The following is a 15,753-nucleotide window of genomic DNA, read 5'->3' as shown; positions in this document are numbered from 1 at the left end:
TCTGATTCTTATCTTCTCTCTTTCTCTCTCTACATTGCGTTTTATCTTCATTTCTGCGTCTGTAAATCAGAAAGAAAGAAGTATTTGTGACATTTTCGGAGCTAGGATTTTTTTTTCTTTGTTTGCCATTTCCGGATCGTACAATAATGATTGAGCCAGTTTGAGAAATACGTAACTCCGCAAGAGAGAGAATTTTTTACATCATTATGAGAATTTATGGACCTAGATCCATACCCATAACAGTTCTTGGCTATTTTGGATCTCCTTTGGGAAAGCGAATGCAATGGAAATAAATGTTTATGAGTTTTGAGTAGCAAGAAAATATAATGTGAACTATCTTCTGACGATTGATATACATTTTCTCTAAGATAAACAACAACAGCTTACTCAAAGTTAAAGATACTTGATGTCATGATTTAAGAACGATCTTTCTTCGGAATTTAGTTTCTATCCTTGGAAATTCTAACATCATTTTTAAAGATCAAAGATTTTCTAGCTGGTGAAAAGGAAAAATATAAAAACTATTGAAATTAGTGACTATTTTCCCGAAACTCGAGAAATTCTGAACTCATATTAAATTTTTAAAGAAACCAAAAGTGGGATTAAAGTCAGAGTAACATAAGTAAATTTGCAGAATATAATTTAGGCTTAAGTACAAGTTTCCTTTTCTACTACAGCTGAGAAAATGAAAACGACATCGGAGAAATATACGCTTAGAAGAGAAAACGGGAAGAGAACTCGAAAAGGTTCTAGCTAAATGATAGAAAACAAATCCATGTATTTATCAAAACATGGACAAAAGCAAGCAGAAAATAATTTCTTGAAAGGTTAATAATAGGAGCATCGCTTAGCAAAAATCAACAGATTTTTATGGATCTGAAACTCTTCTGAGAAATCTAACTCGCGAATCGAAGATTTATTTTAAATAATTCTGGCTACAGAGAAGCTGAAAATATGATCATTTAACCAGCAATAATGGACAATGGATTTGTAACCATTTTTTATTCCACAGCTAAAGAAAAATTGATTTCAAATTGACAGTTCTGTAAATTTACTCATATTACATCAATTCTTGTTTCTCATTATTAGTTTCTTCAGCATTTTGATTTACATAACAATTATTTCTTTCTTAATTCTGCATTTCCTTATGAACATTCTCGAGATTCTGAAAAAAAAAAAGAATAAATTGCTTAGTTAAAAGCATACCTATTAAAAAAACTTGTGAAAAGGATACACAAATTTTAAGCAGGTAATATTAGTTACTTTTACATTTATTTTTCTAAATTACTTTTTAATGAATCAATAAGTTTTAGTTATATTAATAAAGGCTTCAATTACAAACTTTAATCTTTTATTAAAACAGCATTTCTCTTATATATATGAAACTATTTTAATAACTGCTAAATAAGTCCTTTGTTTGGGCATAAAAATTCTACTGTAGTGATATCTTTGACAGCAAACTAGAGTTTTTCGCTCAATAGAAGAAATACCTTTTGTATAGGACCCTTTTTTAAGAGAAACTAGCTTATATTTCCGTTACATATGAAGCAAGTGAAAAGAAAACACCTACATAATCAGCTTATTCGCCTGGATTACGGGAAAACAGTTACTATTTTTCAGTTTTATCTTCTCAACTGTTGTTGGGTTTTAAATTTTAAAAATAAGGATAATAATCTCATTTGACATTGGCGTTTATTTTGCAAAATAGGCAATTTCTATGTTTACGAATTGAAGATTTTCTTCCCTCGACGCTCCGGAGGCTACAAAAACAAAAATTCGTCGTAATGGAAGCCTGTAGCAACAGGATATTTAACGACGTTTAATTATTTTTAAATTTAACAGGAAATCATACTGCATTAAATTTGAAAATTTAAACATAAATTTTAGTCCGTTCTTAGTCAGCTGCTTCTTCCCAAATTTATTCGATTACCACATTCGGTTGTACTTCTTAAGATAATGAGTTAGCTGTTAATGATTAATCCCTGTCAAAAATATTGAACATGGTTTGGTTTATAATGGTTTATTTAATTATCGCAAAGTACGTGAGGGCTTATCTGCCTAAGGAAGGGATGCCTTCGTGGAGGACTTTCTAAAGAAAACTGACTTGAATACACGTTATGCATGGAGAAAACCACAAAAATGTCCATGTAGCCATCTCATTCGCCTAGAATCGAACCCATGTCGGAAATACTAGTGTTCAGGGATTTTACCGCTCGGCCGCTGGTGGGTCCAATATTGAACATGAATGTGTAATCAATAATTTAATTTTTGGATTGTTCAGCATCCGTCCCACATTTTGTTTTAATTACAGTAGGCTCTGCCTAATGTAATCACGTTTTCCGTTGCTGTTTGGATATCATTAAATGATGAAAAGAAATATTCCTGAAAATATCAATGGAATTTAACTAATTAAATGTAAATATAATTAGAAAGATATAAATATTTATTTCCACAGCATTTTAAATAGGAAATAATCTTTAATTGTTGGATAATTATTATTATTTGTAGATTGTCTGCAATTATGACGCAAAAGTATATTTCTGAACCATTCAAATTCAAAAGTTTCTCGAAATCATTTGACGGATGTTGTACCTTTAATGTTAACACTCGGAGAGCATTTCTTATTTAGGACGTGTGCGAAAAGTCACCAATTTCATCATCCTGTTCTTCAGGAAGTTCATCTAATGCTGTGTTTGGATTTGTTTCAGAAAGTGGTGCTGTAGTTAGAATATTTTCATTAACATCCATCCAGTTCTTAAATTCTTCGCAATTTAAATTAGCTGGAGACGTAATTCATTTCTTTGGTGAATCTTTACATTATGGTAACTTGACGATTTTTGGCGAAAATTTGGCGACCAACGCTGCTACAGCAACCTGCTAGTTTTGTTTTGGACGCCATTTTGTTTTCACGAAGTAAAGGCATGTTCTTTTTTTTTTTTACTCAACATTTTTTCCAACAATCTGCTAGCCGAATTATGCTTATACTAGAACTTTTATGGAACAAAAATGCTTAATCAGGACGAAGATTAGGTGCGAAATCGGGAGAAAGTGCAGAATCGCAAACTGCTTCCCGCGTTTTTAAGAATTTCACATACACGGTATCCATGTACACGTCGACCTATTTTCACTTAAACAAACATCCCAGAATTGCACAAAAATGGCATTGCACACACTCTTGACTTTATCTATGTACACATCGACCTATTTTCACTTAAAAAGTCAAAGACAATTGACAAAAATCCAATTTTTCTTACTCTTGTAAAAAGCGCCAAACAAATAAGTGGACGATTCTGCACTTTAGCAGCGAAATTGTTTCTAAGTGCTTATTAGCTAAAATCACGATCGGAATTTTCCATGTCACACATTACATGTCTCATGATCTCTCATTTCTCTGAGACAAAATAATCTGTGATTGAACTGTGTACTTCTCAGATTATTGCTAAAGTCCTAGCTAGTAACCTTTATCGCCTTACCAAAATGTCGCCAAACTATCTGTTACCATATCCTCAAGATTAGCCATTTCTTTTTCAATTTCATTGATTAAACGATTATCATGCTCAAAACAGACTTTTATTGTCTTTTCTGGAACGCGGTTCCAAGACATATTCAGCAAGAGCTACGCATCAAGAAGGTTACTTTTCGTGGATAATTCGTTTGCACCTCTGTCAGTAACACCAGCTTTCATCTCACAGCCATAATATTATTCCATCATTCTAATAATCCCTTATATATATATATAATCTTGGATTATATGTTTTAATTATGACTGTGATGTTTGTTTGTAAATGTACAACTTAATTTGCTTATTGAAGACTTTTACATTATGTGGCGGGCAGCTGTCAGTAAGGAGAAGGATATTATTCTTCGGTTCTCTAATCACATTTCCGAAGCTAGCTATTTAAAATTATTGATGTCATTCGCACCTTTGAATTACATACATAATCTACTATCAAAGTCATATGTACTTTAAAGCATCATGAACTTTTCATTTTCGGAGTATTAAGCTCTTTGTTTTTTCACTTTCTTGCACTTTTAAAGAACTTTAATCCAACAACTTTAATTAAATCAATTTTCATTTTAAAATTTTCTTTTAATTATTATTTCAAGAATTAACAACCGTCTATGTAAAATTTAGATAAATGGCTCGGTTGAAAATTCTTCAGATTCTTATTGAAAAGAGACTGAGGAATTCTAAACAACGTTTTTCATATTAACTTTATTACGGTTCATTAAAGATATTATGTTATTCTATTGAATTTTGTTTGTTTAAGTTTTTTTCAACTGTTTTGGTTTCAATTTTGAAGTGTGCAATAAGGACTGGATGATTGATCCTTTTCTTAATTTAATTTGTGATTTAATTAATTCTTGGTTATGGTATGCATGTGTGAGCGACTCTATTTGTGCATATATATGTTACGGTGAAACACCGAAATCTGGAGAATGTCGACTTTCACCTGTGAATGTCAACATTCACATAGTCTCTTGGTGTATGTCCGAAATATTTTCCAAATACTATTATTTCTGACTTACACCGGTCAATGTCGACATTCACCATGTACTAATAGTGAATGTTGAACATATAACAATATTATACTTTCTTCTCCGTAATTCAGTCGCGAATCAACGCACTTGAAACTTGAAATAAGAACTTAAGAACATAAGAACCTAAAACACACAATACATTCAAAATGAGAAAGGAAAATAATAGAAGTTAAAAACTTACTTAATTATACAGTACGTTCCAAATAAGAAAATAAAAGAACAGTAATAAAAAACTTACTAAATTATGGGATTCAAATCTTATTTATTGCAACAACTTAAACTATTATGGCACTTTATGACCTCTCTTTTCGACTTTCACCAGAGCATATCTGTGATTGTCGATATACACCGGTGAGGGTCCGAATATGCAAGAATGTAGTGAAATATTCGGTCTTTCACCGACATATTTGATGAATGTTGATATTCTCCGGTGAAAGTCGACATTCTCCAATTTCGGTCTTTCACGGTAACATATACATTAATACACACTGATGTGAAAGCTAGTGCTTTTGCAATAAAAAAATATTAATACGTACCAGATGCAGATTCCACTATAACCAGACTAAACTTGAGAAAAAAATCAAGTTTTCTTCCGGAAGTTATCATTTGTGTTGCTTGAAGCGATGCAGAGATGAGAGTACATAATCTGAAATACGTGCACGCAAACTCATACATACACATAATATACATGGCGTATCAGTACAGTGGTGAACTTTCAGGGAAGATAGAGTACACCTAGACGATGGGAAATCACATAGCAATGCAGGGTCGGAAATGCTTTCCTGTCGTGGGTAAAGACGACACAAATCACAAGAAAGGAAGGACACGAACAAGGTCAGGAAACATGTATGTTTATTGTGCTTAATACAGTAGAAACCAAGAAATGAGAACAAAAAACAGACAACGATCGTTATCAAAGAAGTGCTTGAAATTACGACCCGGACTGCGATGCAGGCGTCATATCTCCAGTGCATGGAAGATGTATAACATACGGTTCCTGCATCATGGTCCGGTCATTTTGAGCACCTTCTTTGATAAAGATTGACGTCTGTTTTTGTTCTTATTTCTTGGCTTGGTTTCTGCTGTACTAAGCATAATAAGCATATTTCCTCACCTTGTTCGTGTTCTTCCTTTCTTGTGATTTGTGTAGTCACCACCGCGACAGGAAAGCGTTTCCATCCATGTATTGTTAAGTGATTTACCATAGTCTAAGTGTACTCTATCTCCCTTGAAAGTTTGTCACCGCTGTACTGATACATCCTGTACACAGCTATTAGTACAAAAGAAATTATTTTTTAAAAACAGATTCTTTTATCTGTGCAAAAATGTAAGAGCAGTTAAACCTTTGCTTGTTAAATGAAAATGAAAAACATAATTAAGCCTGAAATGTAGCATATACTTCTAAAGTACTACTATTATATATGTACATATATCCTATTGGGCTAATTTAAACTTTCACGGTACATGTTAACATTAGGATTAAAACTACTATGCATTGCATAAACTCTAATAAACGACATATGCTGAGCTATAAACAAGCAGCTTAAAATAAGTAAAATAGTGAGCGTTAATAAGTTAAGTACATTAGAAAAGTAATTTTATTCAGATACAGTACAAGATTTGAGTACGAATACCTAAATCTGCATAGGTCCCAGAATAAATTTTGTACTAAAGTTACGCTGTAAACATCTGAAAGAGAGCTTTAACTGCATAAATATAAAATAATAATTTTGCACTATGACCTAACTATATTAGAATAATTACTATATTAGAATCTGCATGGAGCAAACCCTCATTACTAGAAAGCTAATCACTGTTACCCATTACATATGATATGGACACGTTACCTACATACATTGCATATAGTACCTGTGTATTACGTACTCTAATACTAACAATAATAGACCATAAAATACATCAACTAAATAAAATAATGCAAAATTATACTAAAAACACTAGACACTTTTTAAGGCCTAGCGTGCAAACCGCTGTAGTCTGCAGAGCTTGTAATATGTCTTCCAGGTTAAAGACTGTGCAAGTTAAATAAGAGTTAAGGTTGTACGGAAGATGAGATGTTCTAAACTAAGCTATGCTCTAGAAATGGCATTGTTAACGTGCGTTAGCTACGAGACCAGTTATGCACTTTGTGAATGCTGTCTTCGTGCGCCGTAATGTAATTTATGGCACTGTAGTATATTACTGCCTTCGGTTTCCACTGAACAACACTGTTATTCTGTAGATTTTGAAATCAGATTGAACAGAATCTGTAATCCTGGCTGCCTGTGGCTATTAAACGCTGTGTTTGGGGAGCGTGTAATGGTCTGGATGACCTGGTTCCCACACTCATAGTTTATGTCCTTTCTGAGGCCAAACAGGAAGATGTACGGAAAAAAGGATCCATTAGCTAGAAGGAAATAAATTATGTAGTTACTCTAAGTTTGGGTTCTTGTCTTAACCTTAGGAATGAATTTGCATCCTGGTGATAAGCGAAGGTACTTATTAGTGATTAACGACTAACCTACTAGTGGTTAATGGCACTACCAATTGTACTGATGGGCCCGGGTTGGAATCCCGGATTACTGTATGGATATTTATAGAAATATAGTGTCTGTGAGGTAAAGAGGCACTTTAAATACACTTGGAGACTACACGTTTCTTGATTGGTTGGTGGTAAGGTTGTAAGGTTTATCCTGCGTTACCTAACATTTAATTTTTAGTTAAAGTTACTTTCCTGTCCATTCTTAATTTCAGCTAACTTCCGGCAGAACGCATTTTCAGAATCGCGGTCAAATGCAAATGAGGAGAACAAGTATTTAAAGTTCTTCGTTAGAGAGCTAGATAGTCTAAGCAGCGCACTTTCGCCTTTTCGGCAATTCTCTCTCTCTCTCTCTCTTAAGCTATTATTATGCTGGGCCGTACTTTAGGCCTTTGATAGCTTCTCCGTTAGTTAGCGTTAAGGGTCCAACTATGTTAGAATCTTGATAACTTCGGCTATATCTTTTTAGTTAAGTTTTACTTCTTAGTATTCCTGAGTTCACGCACAAGTGGAGGCTTTGTTGTAAACTCCAAGAAGGAGTCGATTGTTAAATTTATTTTGAATAATAAAGGATAATTAAACCTTCGCACGTTTACGTTTCTATCTCTCTGAACTAAGCTATTATTCGCATACCACTTCTTAAGTTCCACACAGTTAGCAGTAAATAACTCAAAGGTTGGAATCTTACAAAGTAAAGAGGGTTGGGAGTCTTTCAGACCGCCCCCGGGATGTTCTCTATCATAACTGAGGCAGAGCTAAATATCTAAGAAAGCCTGGTGATACCTTATATACCTTCAGGATTGTACAGTTGCCGATCTTGTTTCAACGTGGTCATGGAAATCCAAATAACTACAGAATGGATGTCTGTGACGGGCGAAATGTACCTTGCGCAGAGAATCTGTGACCTGTGACAAAACATTTCGATAGTTAAAGTTTAATTTCATATACCCATATAAATATGTGCCAAATAAATTGCTTGTTAAAATCATTTATAACAAAATAATTCTTTATAATTTACTTTGTAGCATAACAATAAGACAATACAAGACTGCTGATGAACGACCCGGCGAATTATCTCTAATTCTGCAGAGTTTTGCGTGCATTTGCGCTTAGAATATCCTGCTATATTAACCACCTTCTTTCTCTTACTAAATCTCCGTTCTCGGAGGGTCAGTATTATTAGACTATTTTGTGAACCTCTTCTAAATAGAGAATTCTGCCCAAACACGGTATTAAATGCCATCTCTAGAGATGTCTCCTATCCCTAAAAGCCACTAATAATGAGTATAACTTCTAGAAAAGTTAAGTCACCAGCCACCTACATTTAACGACTATTAAAAGTCCAGCAGAAATTATCACCCGTGCAGGTTCATTATGCATGAGAGGAAGAACACAGAATCAAGTTGCTTAACTGTTATTCACTGCGATAATGAGCTTGGGAGAGGTTGAACAATTGGGAGAAGGGTCGCACTGAACACTGATCAACGCACAGACGTAAATAAATTGGAGTGTCTGTCATTCCTAGATGCGCTTTTCCGGGCGGATCTACAATGACGTTAATTTTACAGTTTAAATCTCAATTGGCTTTAATGGCAAATGGGCTTCAGATTTCAAAGTGTACATTGATTCAACATTCAGTCGCATATGAGGCTGGTGACGTTTTACTGTGACAGAGTGCTGTAGAGAAAGCTGGTGTTAGTATCGCTCTCTAAATGCGAAGAGGAGTGAGGTTTTAATGAGTACTTAGTGTGCAGTCTTTCAGGGGAAAAGTTGCGAATAAAGGGAAGTTCTGGGCGGAATGAACATGGATTTAAATGTTATGGACTGTCTTATAAAAACTGTTTTGTTACGCAATCGCAAAAAAGGAGCTCTGAAGGAAGTTTTCAGATAATAGATCAAAAATGCTTCAATAAAAATTTATTACTGGTTACTGAGGTATTTTTAAATTTTATTCTTCGTAAATTGTTGGTTTTTATCTACCACAGTAAAGCTGGTTTACGTAAAATAACGTCCAACTGTTTGTTAATCAAACACAATAGTTTTTGAGGTGGACTTCACTTATATTTAAAATGTATTCCTTTATATGTTTTCATAAACAAACACACACAAAAAAGAGTTCTGAAAGCTTTCAGATGTTATGTTACGACCAAAGGGGCGTTTTTTTCACCGAGGGATTTAAAAAGGGATTTGAAAAGAGATACAGTCATCCAAAGACATTCCATAAAAATACCATTAGACACTGTAACGTCTTTGCGTTGCTATGCTACCAAAATAATACAAGTAAGAAATGTAAAGAAACCTCGAGCATAAAATGTACGTCTTTGAAGATGCACACGATGTTAATGTTAATGGATGCTTTGAAATAGTTGAGTTTGTTAATCAAACATTCGTTAACGTTTTACAAAATATGAAATAAATAATAGCCCAAATTCCAAATTTGGGCTTCGAGATGCCCATATTCGAGTGGAGGACTACCTTATTCAAACTTTTATAGATCTAGGTATCGTTGTTTTTTGTGTAATGCGAGAAACATATGTACATTCATGCAGATTCTTCATTATTTAATGTCTTTAAATATAATGCTGGGCTCTAATATTTGGTGGCAACAATTTGAAAAGGGATTCAGACTTTTATATTGAACCAAAGCAAAATGCCAAAAAGAAAAATAATAGCGCTTCTAGGCTGATTCTCATTTGCGCTAACAAATCATATACTAAATGTGTTTCCGGTTTCAAGAAATTACTTCTGAAATCAACATAAAAAGATTAAGAAAACATTGCTTTAATCAAACGTTTTCACGAATTAAATTCCCCTTTGTAAAGTAAATGAATGAGCACTAACTGCAATTGTTGTCATCATGACCAATTTCAGAATGTAACGACGTTTATATTTCGTAACTGTTAAGTCCGATTGTTTTGAGAAAGTTCAGTCCGTTTCATAAGGTAAATAATATCTCTTCAGGAAAAAATATATTACTCAAAAGCATTGGTTTGTTTCTAGCAAATTTATAGTGCTAAGAGTATTTTTAATTTATCCTCATTTCGTGCTTGGATAAGGATTTAAAAATCACCCAAACTATTTACCGTCTGGAAACTTATCTTTGGTACTGTCGTTCATTTCTAATTTGCCAATCGGAGACCGAGTGGATAAGATCCCTGAAACAGAATTAATCACAGATTCAGTCCTGAGCGAAAGAATTGGTTAAGCCAATCTTTCTAAATATTTTGGATTCCGTTTATTCTGACTGTTTAGAGTAAATGATTAAAATGACAATTTAATGCTAAATAATTCTGATTTCGTTCTAGTTGTACGTTAACTGATTATGGTTAAACCTTCTAAGGCCCTTTCTAGGACCTTTAATATCGTAAATGGATATCATCATGAAGAAATTTATCGAAGAAATTGGTTCGTGACAGCCCCTTCGCTGGAATTAGAATATGGGTTTAACTACCAGCATTTGGCAGTCATATCTACTTAGCGCTCTTACTAATAGAAGAAACTGAACCATATATTTGTTCTTATTTTAAAGATATCTTATGTTGCATATATAATTATAATTTCGACTTCGTATGTTATACAAAATTATCCACAAAGCTTCTCCCATTGATGAATTGGATTTTGTTGAAGCTTTTCAAATTCACAAATATTTATCTTGCTTCGTTAATGACTTTATTTCCAATCCATTCCTTCCTAACGCTTTTAGAATTCTATTAAATTAATTTTTCAATTTTCGTTTCTAATTCTACCGACAGATGGCGATACTTTCTCGTTATACTACTATTGGGTATAAATACAAAACCGTTGCATTTTTCATGAGCAGACCCTCTCACCCGTCAGTGAGTCTGCAGAGACAAGGTGTCTCATTTTATGAATCTCAAGTGTTCACATTTTTATGGCGAAACAATTACGAAGAGCCGTTACGTGTGAGGCCACTAGTAGGATTCCGTGATAAGCTCTGGTAAGAGCAGGATAAATTCCTGCTAAACACCAGAATACGCAAATAAAGCATCAAATCATCACTAGGAGATGTTTTCATTATGATGCATTCTTGTGGCATTATTATTATCGAGCCGGGCAAACTGGATTTCTATACGATATTTCGGTCATATCACATCAGTCAGTCAGTTTTTGCTGCAGCATTCTCTGATTTTCAACGGAAAATTCATTTAAAGAACTCTCACTTTCGTCATTTCGAATTTTGGGGACTCTTTAAGGAGCTGGAAAGAGCTATTTTATAATAGCTGCATGTCAGCATAACAACTAGTTCCAAGTTCCAACTTCGTTGCAGATTTCTCTGCTTATGATGAAGATGAACCTCTACCTGTTTGCCCTCAAAATGAATAGAGTCTCGACTTAAAAGCCCACGTCAAACACAAGGCTGATGCTTTGTTATTTTTTCATTTTATTTAGTTCGGTGTATTCTGGCACAGGCTTGATTATTGTTCTTTAAAGGAAAGGTCTTGTTAAAAGCTTTTTTAAATTGGCAGAGGTTTCGTTATAATAAATGACAAAATAACTTTCAGATTTACTTGATTTTTTTGGTACTATTCGGTTTCGAGGGCAGTAAAAAAATTACAGCGAAAATGTATGCGCGAAAGCGCCAAATCTAGCAAACACGCCCATTTAACAGCGCGCCAAATCTCGCGTACGCGCTGATTTCAGATTGCGTAAGTTTAGATAGTTCTATATTTCTTAAGATGCCATTGAAATACTAGTTTAATTTTTAAACCCTTTTTTGATTTTAAATCCTTTTTTGATATCCCATGGATTTAACAATTTGGGAATTGCCCATGACGAAAAGTCGGCAATAGAATTTTGGGGGCGCGTTTTTAAGAATTGCACATACTCGGTATCCATGTGCACATCGACCTATTTTCACTTAAAAAAAATCCTAGAATTGCACAAAAATGGCACTGCGCACTCCCTTGACTTTATCTATATACACATCGACCTATTTTCACTTAAAACATAAAAGAAAATTGACAAAATTCCAATTGTTTTTACCCTTGTAAAAAATGGCAAAGAAATAAGCTGGCGATTCTGCACTTTACCGAGAATTTTTTCAAAGAAAAGGCATCATTCATTATAAAATGTTTTCAAAGAAAAGGACTCTGTCTTAAACTACGGTCACCTTGGGAGTGTCCTTACACAGTCCTAAACAGGCTGAACGATGTCGTGGTTTGGATCCGTAAGTCATCGAACTCTAAACCTAAAGTCGTTTATTACGACAGGTTACCTCCTTACTATGGGGCCTACCAGCGGCCGAGCGGTAAAGTCGCTGAGCACTGGTAGTTCGGTCCGAGGTTCGAATCGCGCGAACGGGCTGGGTGCATGGGCGTTTTCGTGGTTTTCCCCATGTGTAACGTGTATACGAGCCAGTTTCCCTTAGAAAGGCCTCCACGAAGGCATCCCTCCCCCTTAGACAGATAGCCCTCGAGGCTTTGCCATAACCACACACACACACACACACACACACACACACCTCCTTACTACAGCCATAGTACGTAGTGTATATGATTGTAAATAGTATAAAACCATGGTCCTTTTTGTTTCTAAATTTGTATTTGATTTGACTTGAACTTAGTTTTCATTTGTATTTAGTATTTGATAGCCTTTGGTTTGTTTTAAAGTTCCAACTGCAATTATTGTTTATGTTGTTGTTGTAATGTAACGCTTATTGCTGAATTTATGTCTTAGTTGTAAGTTTGGCTTCCTATCCAGGGACTGTACTCCCCGGGGCAGTGTTACGGTTTTTGAATTTAGTTTGCCAATTTTTAGTAGAAATGCTATTAACTTATTTGGTACTATTCGGTTTTGAGGGCCGTAAAAAAATTGCAGCGAAAATGTATGAGCAAAAGCACCAAATCTAGCAAACGCGCCGCATTTAACAGCGCGCCACATCTAGCGAACGCGTTGATTTCAGATTGCGTAAGTGTATATAATTTTATATTTCTTAATACGCCATTGACATACTAGTTTAATTTTTAAATCCGTTTTTGATTTTAAATCCTTTTTTAATATCCTATGGATTTAACAATTTGGGAATTGCCCATGACGAAAAATCGGCAATAGAATTTTGGGTAAAGTGCGGAATCACCCACTGCTTGACGCGTTTTTAAGAATTGCACATACTCGGTATCGATATGCACATCGACCTATTTTCACTTAAAAAAAAAATCCTAGAATTGCACAAAAATGGCACTGCGCACACCCTTGACTTTATCTATGTAAACATCGAACTATTTTCACTTAAAACATAAAAGAAAATTGACAAAATTTCAATTGTTTTTACCCTTGTAAAAAGCGGCAAGAAAATACGTGAGCGATTCTGCACTTTACCGAGAATATTTTTAAAGAAAAGGCGTCATTCATTATAGAAAATTATGTTTGAACAACCAACGAGATGACATTATGCTTTAGCGATAACTCGGTAGCGAAATATTATATGAAATTAACCTTTCATCTAAATTAAAACATCAATATTTAGATAGTTATTTACTATTATACTTCCTTTCTTGAGTAAGGGTTGCCGCAATTACTTTTGGTAGCATTGGCAACAATAATAGTTTGGCGATTTTTTACGGCCCTCGAAACCGAATAGTACCGATTTTTTTAATTAAATTCAAGAGATTTTGCTAAATGGTGTTAATATTACTGAATTCTTAATTTTTGAATTAAATCATTTATTAAAGCCCTGACTCTTTTTCTGATTTATTTATAAAGAGCTTTTAACTTCAACGTTATTAAATTAACTAACATTCCCTAGAATAAGTGTAAAATGCTATACTTCATCATTATGTTTGCTGACTTAAGACATAATAATACTTCATGACAATACCTTTATTACCCTAGAGAACCGACAAATAAGCCTTTATTAAGGACTCTCTTGCGTGGATCATTTGGGAACACACCCTAGCGTGTGGGACACACCCTTTAAACGTCAATCCGGGAAACGATTCCGATACCCATCCTGATTTATGAAAATTACTGCTCTAACGTAGGTTGATATTGCATAGCACAATGAGAATCAGGTGTGTTTATTCTATTACCTTATACTGAATTTTGTTAAAAGCATGCGCAATGATTAAAGTAAATGACGTCAGTAATTTATTACGAATTATATGGAAATTTCAGAGCACACTGTTTGATCCGTAACTCTGATCTGCGTCAGTATTTTGAGCTTTGAATACATTACTGGTGGCTAATTAAGTTACGTGATTTACGTAGGAGTATGTTTATGGTATAAATTAACCTATGTACCATTACACGAGATATTTTATGAGTATAAAACGGCTTTAAAATTATTAACATAAGGTATGCTGGCATTAAATGCAAAGGAAATAAACATTTTTAGATATTTGCAGCTTAGAATAAAAGTTTATCGTGGTAAATACGCTCAATATAATAAAATTCATTTATTAATAAAGCCGCCCAACCGGTATAGGGGTTAGCGTCGGCTGAATGTCGTGCCGAAGGGCCTGGGTTCGAATCCCGGAGAAGATGTGGATATTTGTAAATGTATAGTGTCCGTGCGGCATGGGGGCGCTCTAAATATGCAAAAAGCCGAAAATCCTCTCGAGATGAAGGTAAGGGTAGAGGAGTTGGAGACACTCGGACCCATCCCCCGGGGCACTCTCCATCAAAATTAGGGGCTAGGCTAAATTGCACTGGCATCTGTAAAGTGTTAAAGGCTGTTGCCAACGACAGACGTAAACGTACGCTTCTTGACACTAGAAATTTCGTGGGCTATACATCAGACAACACTTGATCACCGTATGTGCTCAACTCCGAATGAGACGGAAGGAGTGGGTTCGCAGAAAAGCTCCGGAGAAAACTGGAGCAAATTATATTATCATCCATGTTTAGTATAGTACAAGGTTTCCTCTTCCGTGACGTCACTAACTCATATTCTGCGCAAATGCGACTGTTCCCTATTTCTTTTGTGTTTCCATTTTTTCCATTTCTATAAATCAAATGATACTTTCAAACTTTGGAAAGAGACTAAAGTTTCGGAATAATCTGGAACAAATTCACTTGCCGAAAGCCCCGCTTTAGGAAGGAGGACGTTGTAAAACTCATCAGCACAACAAAATATGAGGAAGTATAAAGAACAGACGTCCAAACACAAGTTGTTACGCTACCCACTCGGATAGGTGTTAAATAAGAAAGAGGTTTGTGTCTTTTTTATTCCCAGAGCTGAGACTGTCTGAGTACAGATCTCAACCAGTACAGTAAACGACTCGGGGGGGGGGATATTAAGATTTCTACTAAAGTTAACGTTTCTCTATTTTACTTTACAAAAGACTCAAATGTAAACTCTGTTAAGTTTTTGAACAGCTTTATTTTCGACGATGATATTTTGTACCACGATGTTTTAGAACTGCGATGTTTTCTCTTCGCGATGTTTTCTCCCACGATGTTTTGTAGCACGACGTTTTCGCCTTGCGTTGTAGTCTCCGCGACGTTTTCGCCCGCGATGTTATCGGCGGACACCAGCTTGGCAAAGGGGCTAAGAGAGCCGAATGTCATGTCCTTAAAACCGTCGAGCACTAGTAGTTCGCTTCGAATTCAACTACAGGAAAGCTACGTCTTGGATATGTGGGATTTTTCAGGATTTTCACATATATAATGTGAATACGAGTCAGCTTCTCTAAAAGCCGTTCACCAAGACGTCC

At 34.9% G+C, this 15,753-nt stretch overlaps 1 long non-coding RNA gene across 2 annotated transcripts in view; it reads right to left on the bottom strand.

The window, feature by feature from the left end:
- Nucleotides 1–1,002: 1,002 nt before the first annotated feature.
- LOC118192248 (uncharacterized) overlaps nucleotides 1,003–15,753 on the bottom strand; it is a 134,940-nt gene continuing 120,189 nt past the window's right edge. For both annotated transcript variants that reach the window (XR_015043867.1, XR_004758738.2), the window contains exons 2-3: nucleotides 5,079–5,188; nucleotides 1,003–1,165 (exon numbers count right to left, since the gene is read on the bottom strand). This is a non-coding gene — a long non-coding RNA (uncharacterized LOC118192248). The remainder of the gene's footprint in view (nucleotides 1,166–5,078; nucleotides 5,189–15,753) is intronic.

This window comes from Stegodyphus dumicola, chromosome 11, assembly GCF_044657685.1.
Source record: "Stegodyphus dumicola isolate Sdum_Otavi_A_Nest chromosome 11, ASM4465768v1".
Classification (NCBI taxonomy): Eukaryota; Metazoa; Arthropoda; class Arachnida; order Araneae; family Eresidae; genus Stegodyphus; species Stegodyphus dumicola.
This window is presented reverse-complemented; position numbering and strand designations above follow the sequence as displayed.